The sequence below is a fragment of the Rhineura floridana genome, chromosome 14 (assembly GCF_030035675.1).
Source record: "Rhineura floridana isolate rRhiFlo1 chromosome 14, rRhiFlo1.hap2, whole genome shotgun sequence".
Taxonomy (NCBI): domain Eukaryota; kingdom Metazoa; phylum Chordata; class Lepidosauria; order Squamata; family Rhineuridae; genus Rhineura; species Rhineura floridana.
The window spans coordinates 25934068-25951134 of NC_084493.1; the positions used below are offsets into that span (position 1 = coordinate 25934068).

The 17067-nt window shown below is 44.8% G+C and overlaps 1 long non-coding RNA gene across 1 annotated transcript; it reads left to right on the top strand.

Annotated features, from left to right (window-relative positions):
• The first annotated feature begins 1389 nt into the window (after positions 1 to 1389).
• On the top strand, positions 1390 to 10500 carry LOC133369946 (uncharacterized). The gene is made up of 4 exons (XR_009759031.1): positions 1390 to 1492; positions 5892 to 5961; positions 9459 to 9562; positions 10197 to 10500. It is a non-coding gene; the product is annotated as an uncharacterized LOC133369946 (long non-coding RNA).
• The last annotated feature ends 6567 nt before the right edge of the window (positions 10501 to 17067 follow it).

A 17067-nucleotide genomic window follows, 5' to 3' on the forward strand; every position in this document is an offset into this window, starting at 1 on the left:
ACACACTTGGTTGCAGCATCCTGTCCTGGGTTCTGTTTGCCACACGGGTGTAATTGTCCAGGGTATCTGGGGGTGTGTGTCTTAGACCCCTTACTTTTTTGGGAGCAGGGTCCCAGCAGGGTCCCTATGTCTCCAGCATCCTACAAGCCTATCAGCATGAAAGGGATGTGTGTTCACCACTTAGAAGAATCTTCTAACATGCTTCCTTGTCCTTTCCTGCTGATTGAAGCCAATCAGAGTGAAAGGAGGTAAGAGAGCCGCTGAGAGGACTCTTCTCGGTAGCTAACACACTCCCCTTCCATGCTGATTGACGTCTAGGAATGTCAGTTGTTGTGGGAGAAGGCACGCACAGGAAGGACTGAGGAGTGTGGAGATGATGACAGAGAGCAAGAGAATGAGGGGGTGTGGCATGACTATCATGAAGGGACCCTGCACTTCTGGATTTGCCACTACACTACTGTTGCCACATGATCTCTACAAGGGCACTTAGTCCTATTTTACAGCCATGACCACTGAAGCCATTGGTGACTCACTGGAGCTCACGAAAGGGGTCTTCAGATGAGCAAGGATTTGGGCTGCATTCCTCCATCCAAAAGGTTGCAGGGACTCCTCACTTTAAGTCTGCAGTCCTATACGCACTGACTTGGAAGTAGGGATGGAATTATCTGTCCATTTCAGTTTCTTATTTTTCCAATAATTTCTGCAGCAATATGTGATTTTTTAAAAAATATCCTCATGTAAATTCTTCAGCATTTTAGTGTGAATTTCCCTGAATAAACACAGTGCACATTTTTGCAAGCAATTTATCCTAATATAATGCATTTTGGATGTTATTATCACAAATATATTCATTTTTATGCACACTCTCCCCTGATATATGCATCTTTCCAAGTATTGTTTGATTGAAGAACTGCATCACAACATTCAGAGACGTGTGAATTTCAAAGGATGGCTGTGTTTCAATTCTCATACTGTTTTCGAAAGTGTGAGTTTGCCAGATTCACCTGTAAATGTGAACAGAATCAAATTTCTCACCCATCCCTTCCATTGAAGCTATTGGTGACTCACAAGAATTCACTGAAGGTGTCTATTGCTGAGCAAAGATTTAGGCTGCACGCTCCCATCCAAAAGGCTGTACTGACTCCTTGCTTTAAGGCCACAGTCCTATATACACTTCCATGGAAGTAAGTCCCATTGACCTCAACGGGGCTTACATCTGATTAGACATTATAGGATTGCACTGTTAGAATTGCAAATAGAATCTTCCGTTTGCTTGCTGTTGAGTCCATGACAGATTTTTGCTTCAGCTTTTCATTTCTCTTCTCTTTTTTTCACTGCACAAACTCACTTAATAATTCACACATTCTCTGTCTCCTCCAGGCTGTGAAGAGGAAGAAAAGAAGTAAAATGGTGATTGTTTTTCTCCCCCATGAATAACTGATGAAGCAAGACCCTATTAAAAGCCCAATCCTGGATTCATCTCTCCTCAGTTGTAAGTTTCATTGAGAGCAGTGGGGCTTACTCCTGGGTAAGTGGATACAGGATTGCAGCCTCAGACACCCGTCAGTGCTTTGGGCTGAAGCAATTTCTCTTTAGTGTAGACAATTTCTTCTTAAATTGGTAAAGAAATCCAGCCTGGTCTCCTTTGTTGTAAGATCACTCCTCATTCTCTTCTGAAGATGCATGTGGGTGATGGCCGAGGGTGGAGGACAGGGATGTAGTTGTCCAAGGTCGTGGGGGGGTCACAGACCCATTACTTGTTTGGGATCAGGGTCCCTGCCAGGCCCCTATGTATGAGCCCAACAGCATGAAAAGGAAGCATGTTAGCCACTGAGAAGAGTCCTTGTCCCTTCATGCTGATTGGAGCCAATCAGAGTGAAAGGAGGTGAGTCGGCCACTGAGAAGACTCTTTTCAGTAGCTAACATACTACCTCCCCTTTCATGCTGATTGGCTCCTAGAGATGTCTGTTGTAGAGGGGTGTGGACTTGGAGACAACACGGAGAGCAAGCAATATGAGGAATGGAGAAAAGTGGGTGTGGCTGTGAGGGGGTGTTGCATGACTCTCATGAAGGGATCCTGCACTTTTGAATTTGCTACTATACTACTGGTGGAGGCAGTCCTTCACCCCAGACTCAGGCCATTTAGGGCTTTCTGGATATAATCTTATGCACCCCTGGGAGTAAATACCATTGAACATAGTGGTACTTCTAAGTACGGATGGAAAAATCTGACAATATTGGTTTCTCTCAAAGAAAATTTCACTCTTAAGTTCAGTTTCCACATTTCCACATCATTTTGAGATTGTTTTAAGAAGTCCTCATGAAAATTCATCAGTGTAGTAGTGCAAATGCATCCCAATATACACACATTTGTATGCCGTTTTGCCTAATATATTCACATTTTAGCAAAGCAATTTACCCTATTATCATGCAAGTTTATGTGTTATTTTCACCAATAGATGCATTTTATGTATGCTTTGCAATCATCTATGTGTTTTTCTACACATCACTTGGTTTAGGAATTATACTGCCAGATTGGAGAAGTGCAGGTTTCAAAGGAAGGCTATGTTTCACAGTATTGTTTTGGAAAGTGCAAATTAGGTAGGTTTGCCTTTAAATGTGAACTGAACTGAATTTCTCCCCCACCCCTGCTTCTGAGTAGGGGTGGGTGAGAAATTCAATTCAGTTCATATTTCAAGCTGAATTGATCAAATTCACACTTTCCAAAACAATATGAGAACCGAAACACAGCCACCCTTCGAACTTCGCATTTATTACAATTTTGGGATGCAGTTCACCAACTAAACAATGTTTATGAAAATGCATATGTTTGGGGGAAAGCGTGCATAAAAATAAAGATGAGGGGGAAATAACATACATAAATGCACTGTAAGGTGACAAATGGCTTGCAAAAATGTGTATGTTATTCCCATCTACCTACAAAAATGTGTTTATTATGAGAAATTTGCACTGACATGCTGCTGAGTTTTATCAGGATCTTTTTTATAAAAAAAATCACAAATTGCTGCAGAAATGTGGAGAACTGAATTTAAGACTGGAAAAATGAGGAACTGAGAGAACTGAAATCAACAGATCATTCCATTCCTACTTCTGAGTAGACATGCAGCCCTCCAGGCCTCTCTGTCTGGCCCTTCAGGACATTCCCCAGACCACACTCCATGCCAGCCCTAGTCTGCACCCTCCTTGAGTGCTTTTGTCTAGATGGAATGTGCCCTTGAACTGCAATCATCCATCTTGGTTGGCTGGGTGGAGGATGGAAAGAGGGGTTGTGGGTGTAAAAACCTGGCATTTGCATGACCAGAATACAGCCTACTGACAAAAGTAAGACCCCACCCACTTTTGCCTAGCCCACTACTGGCATGCGCCGTGGCCAAAAACTTCCCCATGAGGGTATGCAACCCTCAGGATGAAAAAGGTATCCCACCTGTACATCAACACCCTTGGTGTATAGGATTGCACTGTAAAAGTCATCTTGAGCTGAACTCTGAAACAAACCAGGAAAGTAAGGCAACATATGTAGTTCTTTTATTCCAGCCATGTTATCCTTCCAACAACCCTGTGAGGTAGGTTAGGCTGAGAGATAGGCAAGATGACTCAGATTCATGGCTGAATGGTGCTTTGAACTTGGATCTCCTGGGTCCTAGTCTGACATTCTAACCATGACGCCACATTGGATCTCCAACAGCTCCACCATTAATACATGGATATCTAGAGAAGGGCTGTGCACAGCCCCTACTGACCCAGGACCACCTGACCTGGCCCAGATCTGGCCCCAAATTGATTCAGGGAAGGAGTATAAAAGGGGTTCCAGCTCAGTCTTTTTTGAGCAATTTGACCTTCCTCAGTTCTAAGTGGAGACTGGTGGCTCCAATGTCAGTGGGGCAGTGAATCCACTCCGGGTTTTAGTCTGAACTTTCAAGGAGCTGTCCAAGGTGCTACATGCCAGCTGTTCTTTGGTTCTGACTCCAGGCTCATACTTTGGTCCTGCCTTACTCTGCCTCAAACTGGACTGCTGCCTTCAGCTCAGCCTTGAGGGTGTGTGTTTAAATATCTGTACAGCACCTAGTTCAGGAGGGGGGAACTTGTGCCCCTCACATTGCTGAATTCCTTGCTCCCATCAGCCCCAGGCAGCAGTGGGAGTTGTAGTCCAGCAACATCTGGAGCCTTTTGTTTGTTTGTTTGTTTGTTTGTTTGTTTGCTGCTGGGTTGAAAATTAGATCCCTTGTTAATGCCTTCTTCCATAACAATAGACATCCCTAGGAGCCAATAAACATGAAAGGGGGAGAGTGTTAGCTACTGAGAAGAGTCTTCTCAGTGGCTGACTCACCTCTTTTCACTCTGATTGGCTCCAATCAGCAAAAAAGGACAAGGAAGTATGGTAGAAGACTCTCCTCAGTGGCTAACACATTCCCCTTTCGCTGTTTGGCACATCAGATGCTGGAGACATTGGGACCCTGCTGGGACCCTGCTACCAAAAAAGTAAAGGGTCTAAGACCCCCTGACACCCTGGGCCACTACACCCCTGATCTGGAGGGCCACAGGTTCCCCCTCCATGACCCACCTCAGCAGTTCCCAAACTTTCTTTTACCTACTTGAAAATTGTGGAGGGTCTTGGTGGACCACTGAATGACTTTTCTGTCTGTTGTAGTAATTATAATGTGTCATGCTAGATGCTGCATGCTTTTTAATCGTTTTTTTATTGCTTCTCTTGTTTTTTTATATATTGCATTTTATTGCATCACAGTTTGAATTCAAGAGGATTCAAAGAGAATATTCCAGAGAACACAATAAAATGCATTGTAAGAAAGAAAAGAAGCAATAAAAATACTATTAAAAATCAAGATGAATATTTAATGCAATGGATGTGCCATCTCCCATCTTCAACCACAAATCCACAGACACACTGTGGACCACCTGAATGAAGCTTGTGGGTCACTGGTGGCCCACAGGCCATGGTTTGAGAACCCCTGACCTAGCTCATATTAAAGAACTTATAGAAACATAGAATAGTCGAGTTGGAAGGGGCCCATAAGGCCATCCGTGTCCAACCCCTTGCTCAGTGCAGGAATCCAGCTTCAGGCATACTCACCAACTTTATAAATATTAGGTGATGATTATGATTGATAGGTAGGTAGATTCAAGAAGAAACCTTCCCCTTTATTGGCCAGGAAGACACAGCTCCTCCTGGTTGCTATTTTGACAGGTTTCTACAAAGATTTCTTTTTTCCTCCTCCTTCCCTACTCCCTAGTACATCTCTGTTCTCCCCCTGCCGTGCCTGGATAATTGAGGTCAGCCAAACACACTCCTGATGAAAGCCGTCTGTGGCCTGGTCCTCCAATTACCCAGACCCGAAGGGCATTTGGGACTTGAATCAACAGCTCTTGATGGAGGCTCACCTATCTCTTTTCCATAATCGTGAAAATGAGTCAAGATGAAAAGGACGCCCCCTCCGTGTCCCCCACAGTCTCTGTTCCTCCCATATTGCTCCTCTTGTGCTTTCGTAGACAAAGCTCACTGAGGAAGGAGGAAGGGTCTCTTTTGAAGAGGAAAAGTCAGGTTGCCCCTTTTAGTAGCTGAATCCTTATCCCAGTTGCTGGAAGTCCTTCACTGATGGCCTAGATCCAAGCTGTCAGAGAAAGAGAAAAGGACAACCATCCATCTCAGACAGTATGAATGGAAAGTTTCCTGTTAACAGAGAAATAAATGAGGACGTACTTTATTTAAAAAAAAAAAACAGTCACACACTTCCCATTTCCTCAAGTGGTGAGAAGTTCCAGGGACACCGTGCTCTCTCAGGTTAACTTTCCTCTCCATTCAAGAGCATGAGTTGTCACATGTGGCATTCTGTATTGTTTGCTTTATTTCCAAGTATACAAGTGAAGGAAAGCAGACGCAAGACAGAAGATTCCCCAGAGATGACAACCTTTGCAGCCCCCAAGGTTAGTTTCAGCCACCTCCAGGTAGAAACACTTTCTCTCTTGGGGAAGGGTTGTGGCTTAGTAGCAGAACATCTGCTTTGCATGCAAAAGGTATTAGGAGACCCCCTATTCCCTTGACAGAGCTCCAATAGCCAATAGCCAACTCACAGATTGTCGCCACCGGGAACACATCACTCCAGTGTCGTTCGATCTGCACTGGCTTCCAGTTATTTTCCAGGCCCAATTCAAGGTGTTGGTATTAACCTTTAAATCCCTATACGGTTTCGGCCCAGTTTACCTGATGGAGTGCCTCCAGCGCCACCAATTATGCCACCCAACAAGATCAGCCACTCAGGACCTTCTCTCAGTCCCACCAACTAAAACAGCTAGGTTGGTGGGGACGAGAGAGAGGGCATTTTCAGTGGCGGCCCCCACTCTCTGGAACTCCCTCCCATATGATCTTCGGCATGCCCCTTCCCTGAACGTATTCCGCAAAGCCTTGAAGACCTGGCTCTTCAGACAGGTCTTTGGGACTTCCGGGGAGGGTTAATTTTTAGGACAAATTGCCTGTTACTCTGAACTGTTACTATTTTACTGTCATGTTGTATTTTATTTGTATTTTTATTGTGATGCATTATTGCAATTGAATTGTACATTGCCTACAGTGGCCATCGGCCAGATAGGCGACACACAAATTAAATTATTATTATTATTATTAACAGTCAGCCTCTCTTCCCAGAGAATTCTGGGAACTGGAGCTCTGTGAGGGGAATAACAGTCTCCTAACAACTCTCAACACCCTTCATAAACTACACTTCCTAGGATTCTTTGAGGGATGCCATGACTGTTTAAAGTGGAATAATAGTGGAATAAATGTAAGGTGTGAATGTGGCCTCATTATAGGACAGGTTCCTTTGCTCCTAGGTAGACAGTTGTAATCTTCCTCAGGCTCTAATGTGAGGCTGGGGGACGGGTGTTCCTGGCATGCAGGTTGTGTTGGAATTGTAGGAATGCAACTCAAACTGGATGTTTGCATCTCTATGAGGAGATAGAAAGGAGTCCTCCAGGATGCTAGACTGCACCTGTCTTTTGTTCATCTGCTAATCTTCCTTCCTGTAAACTGATACTCTACCACCCATTTCAAACTCTTTCTTCTCCAACTCTCAAAATTTTCCTTTGTTGCTCTCACCTGTAGCTTTGCAAAAATGTGTTTGTTACACCAAACTGCATACAAAATAATGTGTATATTAGGGGAAATTCACACTAAGATGCAGGTGGAAAATCATGAGGACTTTTTTAAAAAAAATCACAAACCGATATGGAAATGTGTAACACTGCACTTAAGTTTAGAAAAAAAAATGAGAGACTGAATGAAATCAAAACTGACAGATTCAACCATCCTTCCTGCTGACACTTCCCATTGGTGCTGTTTTGGCTACATAAGGTCTGCTTCTTGGAGAATAGAGATCATAATTAGTATATACCAGGAGGGCCCTGCAACAAAATATTGCAGTGTATGTCTGGTGTTGTTGGCATTACTTCAGCCTGTGGGTAAGGGTATTGGGGGAGGGCGGGAAATGAAGCTGGCATCAAAGTCCTGCTCTAACTTGCAGTGTGGGATGCTCCCAGTTCAGGATTCCAGGGACTTCATTCTATTTCCCCTCTCATCCAATTCTCAGGGCTTTTTCTTCTTCTCTACAATCAGCCCATCATTCTACGTACACTGAACATGTTCAATCACTGAGCTGTTTGGAGAGATTTTGGAGGATTTTTTTTTTCTGAAGGCTTTTCTTGTATTTATTTGCATTTTAAAATTATTACATTTTATTATTACATTAAACATTATTTTACCAAGCAGTTCAAAGTGGCATCCATGGTTCTTTCCCCCTCCTCATTTTATCCTCACAACAACCCTGTGAGGTAGGCTGGGCTGAGAGAGAGTGACTGGCCCAAGGTTATCCAGTCAGATTCATGGCTGATTGAGGATTTGAACCCTGTTCTCCCAGGTCCCAGTCTGACACTCTAACCACTACACCACACTGGACAGCCACTCAGAGAATTGAGATTACTATCTGTATCTACGACAGAGCCCTGAACGAATTATACTGGAAACTTTTCAGATCAACAGTCTGTGGGCTATTATACATTTTCTGTATGCAACACTGTCTCCAGAGACAGAAATTCACCACCTATTTCCATTCTGTTCCCAGTCTCAAAGGAAACTATGCTGTGCAATCCAACTCCAATATCTCATCATAACTAGATTCCCAGTAGAAATATTAGGGGGCAAAGGAAAAGAAATCTATTACTCTCTAATTAAATGGCTGTGGAGATGGCTGTATTTCCTTTCATCTTTGTATGACTTAAAGCATAAAACTCAATTAAAACATGCTCACAAGAGGCCATTTATCTATAATGGGAATTCCACATTTCTAATGTGCATTAAAATGTTGATATTGTTATCAGCGAAGAAGAGAGAAAAGAGAACCCACATCTCATTTCTGATCTTGATTCTGTAGGGATGTAAATCACGATAAGCCTCAATTGTTCCATGAAACTGGCACTGGTGTAATCATGGCTCAGAGTCTGACAAGTATCTATCATATCTGGCCAAAAAAAATTGCATTTTTCATTTCTCCACCCTCCTTTTGTTCTTAGATTTCTTCTTTTCAGTATAAGCTAGACAATAACTTCATGCATGCTGACAAAAGAAAGAAAGCCAGTTGTTCCAGAAATCTATGTTTTACATAGCTGTCTTTTGACAAAGGACATTGCATGTTCCTAACACTAACGCTTCAGTATGTTATTGCTGGCAACAATGATTCCCTGTCCCAGGGGTGGGGAACCACATACACAGGTGTCAAATGTGGCTCTCCAGGTCTCTCTATCTGGCCCTCATAACCCCCCAGGCCACACCCCCTCTCCCCAGGCCACACCCCTCTCTGGCCCAGCTTCACACCCTAAAGCAGCCTTTCCCAACCAGTGTGCCTCCAGATGTTGTTGGACCACAACTCCCATCAGCCTCAGCCAGCATTGCCAATGGTCAGGAAAGATGGGAGTTGTGGTCCAACAACATCTGGAGGCACACTGGTTGGGAAAGGCTGCCCTAAGAGTTTTTACCTGGCAGGAATGTGCTATGGAACGGTGACAATGCTCCTTGCTTGCCTCTGGATGGAGGCTAAAAAGTAAGATGTAGAAATCAGCCTACTGGGCAAAGGTAAAATTAATTCTTGTTTATTGCTCTGCCTACTTTTGTCTCCCTCTGCCCACAATTGGAATGTGGCCCTTGGAGGTTTGCCCAAAAGGGAATGTGGCCCTTGGGCTGAAAAAGGTTCTCCACCCCTGCCCTATCCCCACTCCAAGCCCAAGAGGGATTGTAGTATGATGTGGGTATGCAGATACCTCACAGACCACTGTTAGATAGTGCCCACATCATCACACATCATTGAGTGACTCTGTTACTCCCAGCCCAAGCCATTTGATGACTTTCATGTGATGGCGTTCTTGTTCTGTTCTAGAAACCCCATGGTATTCGATAGATATGATTACATTACCAAGGAGTTCAAAGTGACATCCATGGTTCTTCCCTCTCCTCGTTTTATCCTCAAAACAACCCTCTGAGGTAAGAATTAAATATCTGACTGCATTTGGGGTGGGGGAGACACAATAGTATTTTGTTTTTAGACTTGACCGCTGATGAGATCTCACATTCGAAGCTGCAGTATATGTATGTGACAACAGATCTGAAACATTTTCACTGATGCTCTGACATGTATCTTTCAAAAGGTTGAATGGTGACATTGGGGAGGGGGCAAGGAATGACTGAGTTCTAACTCCATAAGAAGGTAGACCAGAGAGAGAGAGAGAGAGATGACACATTGGATTGTATCCTGTGTGAGTCCTGTTGGAAGTGTTGAGATGCAACTCAGCTCGATGGGGTTCCATGGGGAAGGGTTAGACAGGGAGGGGAAACTCCAAGTTTCCTAGACTGTCTTCTTGAACTAACCTGTGCTGACCTGACCTTCCTTCAGGTGTGGAAACTGATACTCTTAGGGTTGCTGACCTCATTTCCTGCTTCTCCCCTTCTATCTTCATCCCACCTTGGGAGAGGAGACATTTTTCCTTTGTCTCTCTCTCCCTGCTGAGATCAAAGGAGGAAGCATGGGTCCTTGCATCTCTGACTTAGCTAGAACTAGCAACTCTTTTCTATCCAAGTATATATTTCCTATAATAAATTAAGCTTTCTTATTTTTCAGACTAAACATCTCTGTGTGGTTGGAACCAAAGGGAAGGCTACTCATTCAGCAGTCAACATAGGGCCACCTCCCAAGCCCTGCTAAGTTCATTCAACAAGTTCTACTCAGAGTAGATCCATTGAAATCAATGGACACAATTGACTTAAATACATTCATTTCAGTGGGTTTACTCAGAGTATAACTTAGTTCAGTAAAATTCATTAGGTCATGTTGTGGCTCCATTTGGGCCCTCATTCAGTGTTAAGCACCAAACAAATCTATGGTTAAAAAAAGTTCTGGGGCACTCTGAAGCCTACTGTGTGCAGTCTGTTGAAAGAGGTGAATATTTCATCTTTTAATAAAAAGCAATATTTAAAAACTTTTTTCCTAATAATTTCTGTTTTCTGATAAACTAACACAAACACAAGGCAAAGGTTAAATACTGAGTTCCTAAACAAGAGGTGGGAAACCTCATGTATGGGGGCCCCAAACGTGGCCTTCCAGGCCTCTCTATTTGGCTCTTGGAGCTCTCTGTAGACCACACACCGCACTAGCTCTGCTTCGCACCCCAAGTGATTTCTCCTGGCTGGAAGGTGTCCTTGAATTGGACTGATGCCTCTTGCTTGCTTGGACGGATGACAGAGGTGTGTGGGAGTGTGTGTGTGTGTGTAGCCTACTGTACAATGTAACATTTACATTTGTTGCTCCACCCACTTTTGCCTATGGTCCTGCCCACCACTGGCATGTGACCCCCCCCCGATAGTTCCCCAGAAGGAAATGTGGCCCTCAGGATTAAAAGGGTTACCTGTCTCTGTCCTAAGATAACAATGGTAGCTAGGCTGACCATCTGACTTTAAACGACCTTCCTATGTGTGTAAGAGAGCCAGCATGGCATAGTGGTTAGAGTGTTGGACTACGACGTGGCAGACCAGTATTAGAATCCCCACACAGCCATGAAGCTCAATGGGTGACCTTGGGCCAGTCACTGCCTCTCAACCTCAGAGGGAGGCAATGGTACACCCCCTCTGAATACCGCTTACCATGAAAGCCCTATTTGTAGGGTTGCCATAAGTTGGGAGAGACTTGAAGGCAGTCCATTTCCATTTCATGTGTGTATACATACCCCTGGGCAAAAGACTCTCTAGGTGGTCCAGCTCAAGAATATTGTTCAAGCCATCCAACTCCCAATGTTTTTTTAAAAAAGGTATAGGAGGGAAAAGGATGCATATATAATATTTAATCAATCATATATTTCCCAACCTTTGGGTCCCCAGACATTGCTGGATGACAGTTCCCATAATTCCTGACCATTGGCCATTCTGGCTGGGGCTGATGGGAGTTGTAGTGCAGCAACATCTGGGGATCCACAGGTTGGGAAATTAAAGCATTAATTTTACATCCACAAGCTGTCTGTAAGGGCTGACACCTTTGCATCTTTACAGGGAGGGTGCTTTCATTATGATGAGTGGGGTTGGTTGCCAGGTTAGAATGGGTAGGGTTGTGGTATAGGGCTGGATTTGTGTCCTTCCAAATTTATTGAGAGATGATAGAGGGGGAGAGCAAGAACCTCCTCCAACTGTTCCTGCAAAATGCTTTATATATATATATATATAAATGTATATGTAAATGTATTGCCTTCAAGTCGATTCTGACTTATGGTGACCCTATGAATAGGGTTGCTAAGAGGCAATGACTGGTCCAAGGTCACCCAGTGAGCTTCATGGCTATGTGGGGATTCAAACCCTGGTCTCCCAGGTCGTAGTCCAACACCTTAACCACTACACCACACTGGCTCTCTTATAAATGTATATACAGTATATATATATATATATATATATATAAAGAGCATAGGAATCTGCTTTATATTGAGGCAGACAATTAGTCTATCCAGCTCAGTACTGTCTACCCTGACTGGCAGGCTTTCAGACCAGTAGCCTTTTCCAGCCTTACCTTGAGATGCTGGGGAGTGAACCCGGGACTTTCTGCATGCAAAATAGATGCTCTACCACTGAGCTACAGCCTTTTCCTAAGGGTGGGGTCCAAAACATCAACCCACAATCCAGCTGCCCTTTTCTAGCCCCCGCTTCAGACATATACAGGGGCAGAGAGGTAAATCCTGAAGTGCAGGTGCTCTTCACGCCAACTCCAGGAGCCATGCCCCCTTCTACTAGTGTACAACAAAAAAGAATGTTTGATTCAGTGCAGACATTATGGCTTCAGTACTAAACCAACTATTTGCTCACCCTTCTTGAGCTTTGCTTAGCATCAGTCCTGATAAAGAAAGCTTCTTGTGGAAGCAAAAAAATGCTCACTCTTTTGTGACATTTTGGTTGATCACAATAAAGGGACTTGGAATTTTTCACAAGAAAAGTGGTGGTTTAACCCTTACCCAAGCATGCTAATGTAACCTACCTCTCCCCTCTGCTTAGCTTATTTGGTAGATTTCTCTCTGAGAAAAGCTTATTTATTTGGTGTGCAGAGCATTGGCCAGCAGCGCCCCAGGAGATGGCATCACCGTCCATGCTGTGAAATAAGCGGAGGTGCTCCTTCATCTCTGGAAATAAGCAAGCCAGGGACTGACAAAGAGCTGAAATTGACAAGCAGTATGTCAGTTTCTTTTCAATTTTACCCAGCTGCAAATCTCCCAGGGTAGCGAAAAGAAAGCAGCTAAACCACACAGAAGGATGTGTTCAACTGAGTCCTGCTCAGAGTAGATCCACTGAAATGAATGAACTTGTAATATATTAGTCATGTCTATTAACTTCAACGGGTCTACTCTGAGTAGCCTTTCCACTGAATACCACCCAAAGACACTTGTGCCTACTGGCATTGTGTGGGTGAGGAGGGTGAGAGATAAGGATTAGCCAAAGGTTGCATGGTGGAAGATTTGTTAGGGCCAGAAGATTTTTCCAGTGGATGCTGTTGGAAGCAGGGCAAGAGCAACTCCTGTTTTGTTCTTTTGTTTATGTTCCAGAAGAGAGATAGAGTTAGGGTCCTCCAGATGGATAGGCTTGATTACCTTTACCTGTGATGCTCTGACTGACTTCCTTCCAGCTGTTAGACTTATACGTCTTTAGGGAAGCTTACCTATCCCTCCTCCTTCCGCCCTTTCTTCTCTTCCCCCCATTGACTGTCCGGGAGAGAGGAGACACCTTTGTCTCTGCTCTCTCTCTCTCCTAGCCATGAGGTCAACTCCCGCGCCTGGGTGTTGCACCTCCAACTTAGTTAGTTAGAACTAGGTATGCCTTTCTATCTACAATGTATTTCTATAAATAAAGTAGCTTTTCTTATTTTACTAAGTCTCAAGTCTCAGTGATCCTGATGCAAGGTAAAAGCCTGCTTAATTAGGTGAACGCACACACGCTGGCACACTCGCATTTCAGACCGCTGTTACTCTCTGCTCTGCTGCTTAAACAAATTTAGCACCAGCAACAAATGCTTTATGGGGAAGTCGGGACTCATTAGGATGTGCAGAGGAGCTTCATTTCAGTTTAGTTAAAAGGCTGTAAAGGGGAGGGGTGACCCTGTATCCAGAACCTTAGGCAGGGGTGGGCTAAGGGGAGCCGGCCTCCTCCTAAAATTGCCTGCCCCCTCCATTTTTTTTACAAAAATAAATAATTACATTTATCACAATTTCCCCCCCCCCCGACTTTTTGATCCTTCCCAAACTTTTAGGCTGGCTACCAGCCTGTCTGTATCGATGAAGCAGTGCCTTACCTCGGAGAGAAGATCCCTCACAGTGAGCAAAGAATCTGCCTGGAAGCAGATGGGGTGGCGTCCGGGAGCTGTCGGCTTGGTTTTAGATGTTGCGGAGAGAGTAAAGGGAGCCTGGACGGCGGCCCGGAGGAGCCAGCCGCATTTTTAGGAAACAGCCCGTCATTACGACCGCAGAAATGTAAAGCGTTGAGATTAAATTTCGTACTAGAAGAAGGCAGGAAGGAATTGTACGCGTGTCCACACAGCACTCGGATACCTCTTTAGAATCACAAAGCAAATGTCCTAGCCTGGGGCGCGGGCGCGCACACACCCACACACACATACAACTTCGAGGGAGTGTGAATACAAAAAACCTACCTCTGCACACATGCAAGCTGCCTACACACACACACACACAATATGCATTAAAGCAGTTGCTTACACGCGCACGCGTGTGTGTGTGCAAGTGCGTTCCCACAGTTTTTTAGGAAAGAACTTCTCCTCAATTATAAGCTACATACGTACATATATATATATACACACACACCTCGTGCATTTAAAATAGTTGCTTATACACGTGTTTATAAATCTACACATGAGCATGTATACCAAAAAGCTACTTCGGCACGCATGCAACCCACCCACGCACCCTCTAGTCTACACATACACGCTATTTATTTAAAATAGTTGCCTGTGAGCAAAACGTCCTTGCAGTGCTGGCTGGTGCCCACTGAGACGGGTGGGGCGGAAAGCAGGGAGGCCAACGGTAGGTGGAGCCACCTAATTATAGTTTTGTCCCCATCCTTCTCCCTGCTGTCTTCTGAAAGGGGGTGACGGAGACTAAAGAGAAGGAATCTGGCAGCCGGTGCTACCCCCGAGCTGGTTTTACTTAAGAAGATAAGGCAAGTCGGGGCTGGCTGGGGACACAGGCAGACTGAGGCTGGTGGGGCAGTGCTCCATGTGCCCTAATGGGCCAGCCTCCATTGTGTCCACTTCTTTATGGGCCAGCAGGCACACCCTTTGCTTGAGATGATAAGATGAGCCCTGCTGGATCCAAGCAAATGCCCGTCTAGTCCACGATCCTGTTTCCCACAGCTGCCAACCAGGTGCTTCCTGCTATTTTTATCTCACACCTTGCCTCTGAATACTGGTGTTTAGGTTAGCTGTCCTGGCTAATAATACAGGGTAAACCTGAAGATGCAATATCTGTGCAGTGGTACCTTCAGGGTAGGACTTTGGGGCAGAAGTCAATGGCCCCATGTAGCAGAATGAACAGGAGGGCCCCCAAATGCAGCAGGGCTGGCTTCCCCCATTTTGAAGTAAATAAAGTAAGACACAATGATCTTCCAAAGATAGGGTGCCGGTGCAACCATTAAAGGCTGCATGCCTGTACTATAGGACGCTGGGCCCAATGTCCTGTAGGACACTGCAGAGTTGCATTGCAGAACGGAGACTATTGAGCGAGCTTGTGTGTGTGTGTTTGAATCTTTGCTAAGATTCTACCTTCCCTGAAAATTAGTCAGACAGAGACTTTAAGCTTTAAAATAAGAAATAACTACTTTATTCTGGAAGTACATGTTTGATAGGAAAGAGTCCTATATCTAGCTAACTAGCTAAGTTGGAGCAGCAAGCACTGAGCCCAGTGCTAGAGCTCATGTCTGGAGGAGAGGGAGAGACAAAGGAATATGTCTGCTCCCCTCTCAAGAGAAAGAAGACTGGAAGGAGGGAAGAAACTGGGATCAACATCCTTTGCATATCAGTCTAGCAAGAAGGCAGAGACAGCAGGAGATCAAAGGGATAGGTATAGCCTAGCAACCAGGATGTCTCCTCTCTAGCTACCCTTTATAAACCCCATGCAGCCTCAAGTCACAAGTTGGAGTTGAACCTCATCAGGGGCGTCACTACCGGGGTGCGGAGGGTGCAGACCGCACCCGGGTGACACCCTGAGGGGGGTGACACCCAGAGCCGCCCTGCCCCATGCCGTTGGCCGACAAAGGAGCCGAGAAGCGCTCTGGGTCGGCGCAGCCAACTCCTCCTTGGAGGCGGGCGGGCGAGACCGACAGCAGGTGCCCGCTCGCTGGTGGTGAAGCCGGGACGGGCCTTCCACCACCAGCCTGGAGCGTGTGATGAGTGCGCGCGCAATACCAGCCACCCCCATCCATGCACCTGGGAGGGCGCGCGCCGGAGGTCCGCACCCTCCCCCCGCACTCCCGCTAGTGACGCCGCTGAACCTCATACATTCCAACATGTACTACTCCTGGAAATAAGCCCCACTGAAAGTGGGACTTGCTTCTGAGAAGACTTGTATGGGATTGTGCCATAAGTCTAGAATGTAAAATTAGTTAACTACACTGCTGTAGCTGTGCACATAATATAAACATGTCTGAATAATACTGCAATATGTGCTTGACATGTACACATACCTTGAACTATCTGGTTCAGGCTACTTTTTATATGTTCCTGTTTGGATGTTACCTTAATGCAGTGGTTCCCAAACTTTTTTTTCACATGGACCACTTGAAAATTGCTGAGGGTCTTGGCAGACCACTTAAAAGATGTCTCTGCCAGTTGTACAATTCAAACAATAACAGAATAAAATACAATATATGAAATAAAAGAAGCAATACAAATAAAATTAAAAATCAATATGAATAGATAGAAGTTCTGTCTCCCATCTTCAACCACAAATTCACAGACTCGCTGCAGACCACCTGAATGAACCTCATGGAGCACAGTTTGGGAACCCCTTCCTTAATGCAAAAAAAATGCATATATCTCATGACTGTCAATATGTTTTTCTGTGTACATGCACAGCGAAAACAACACATGGGTTTTTTTTTTATACATCAACAGTACAATACTCTTTTTTCCCTATTTGAAAGTGATAACCGTGAAGGAGATACCAAGTTGCATGCCATACTAGTCCTAATCAAAGTAGACCCATTGAAATTAACAGTAAGCCATTTCCAATAACAACTTCTTAGAGCAGACCCACTGAAGTGTAATCAACACAGGCTACAACCCACTTTCACATGGAGAGGAGCCCAAATGCCTAGGGTCCTGGCCATCCTTTTTTCATGCATGAGGCTACAATCCTATACACATTTACCTTGGACTTGTTGGAAGTGTGGCAAGAGCAACTCCTATATGATTCTCTTTGCATACCACTTTCTCCTTCTGGACCAGCCAAGAGAGA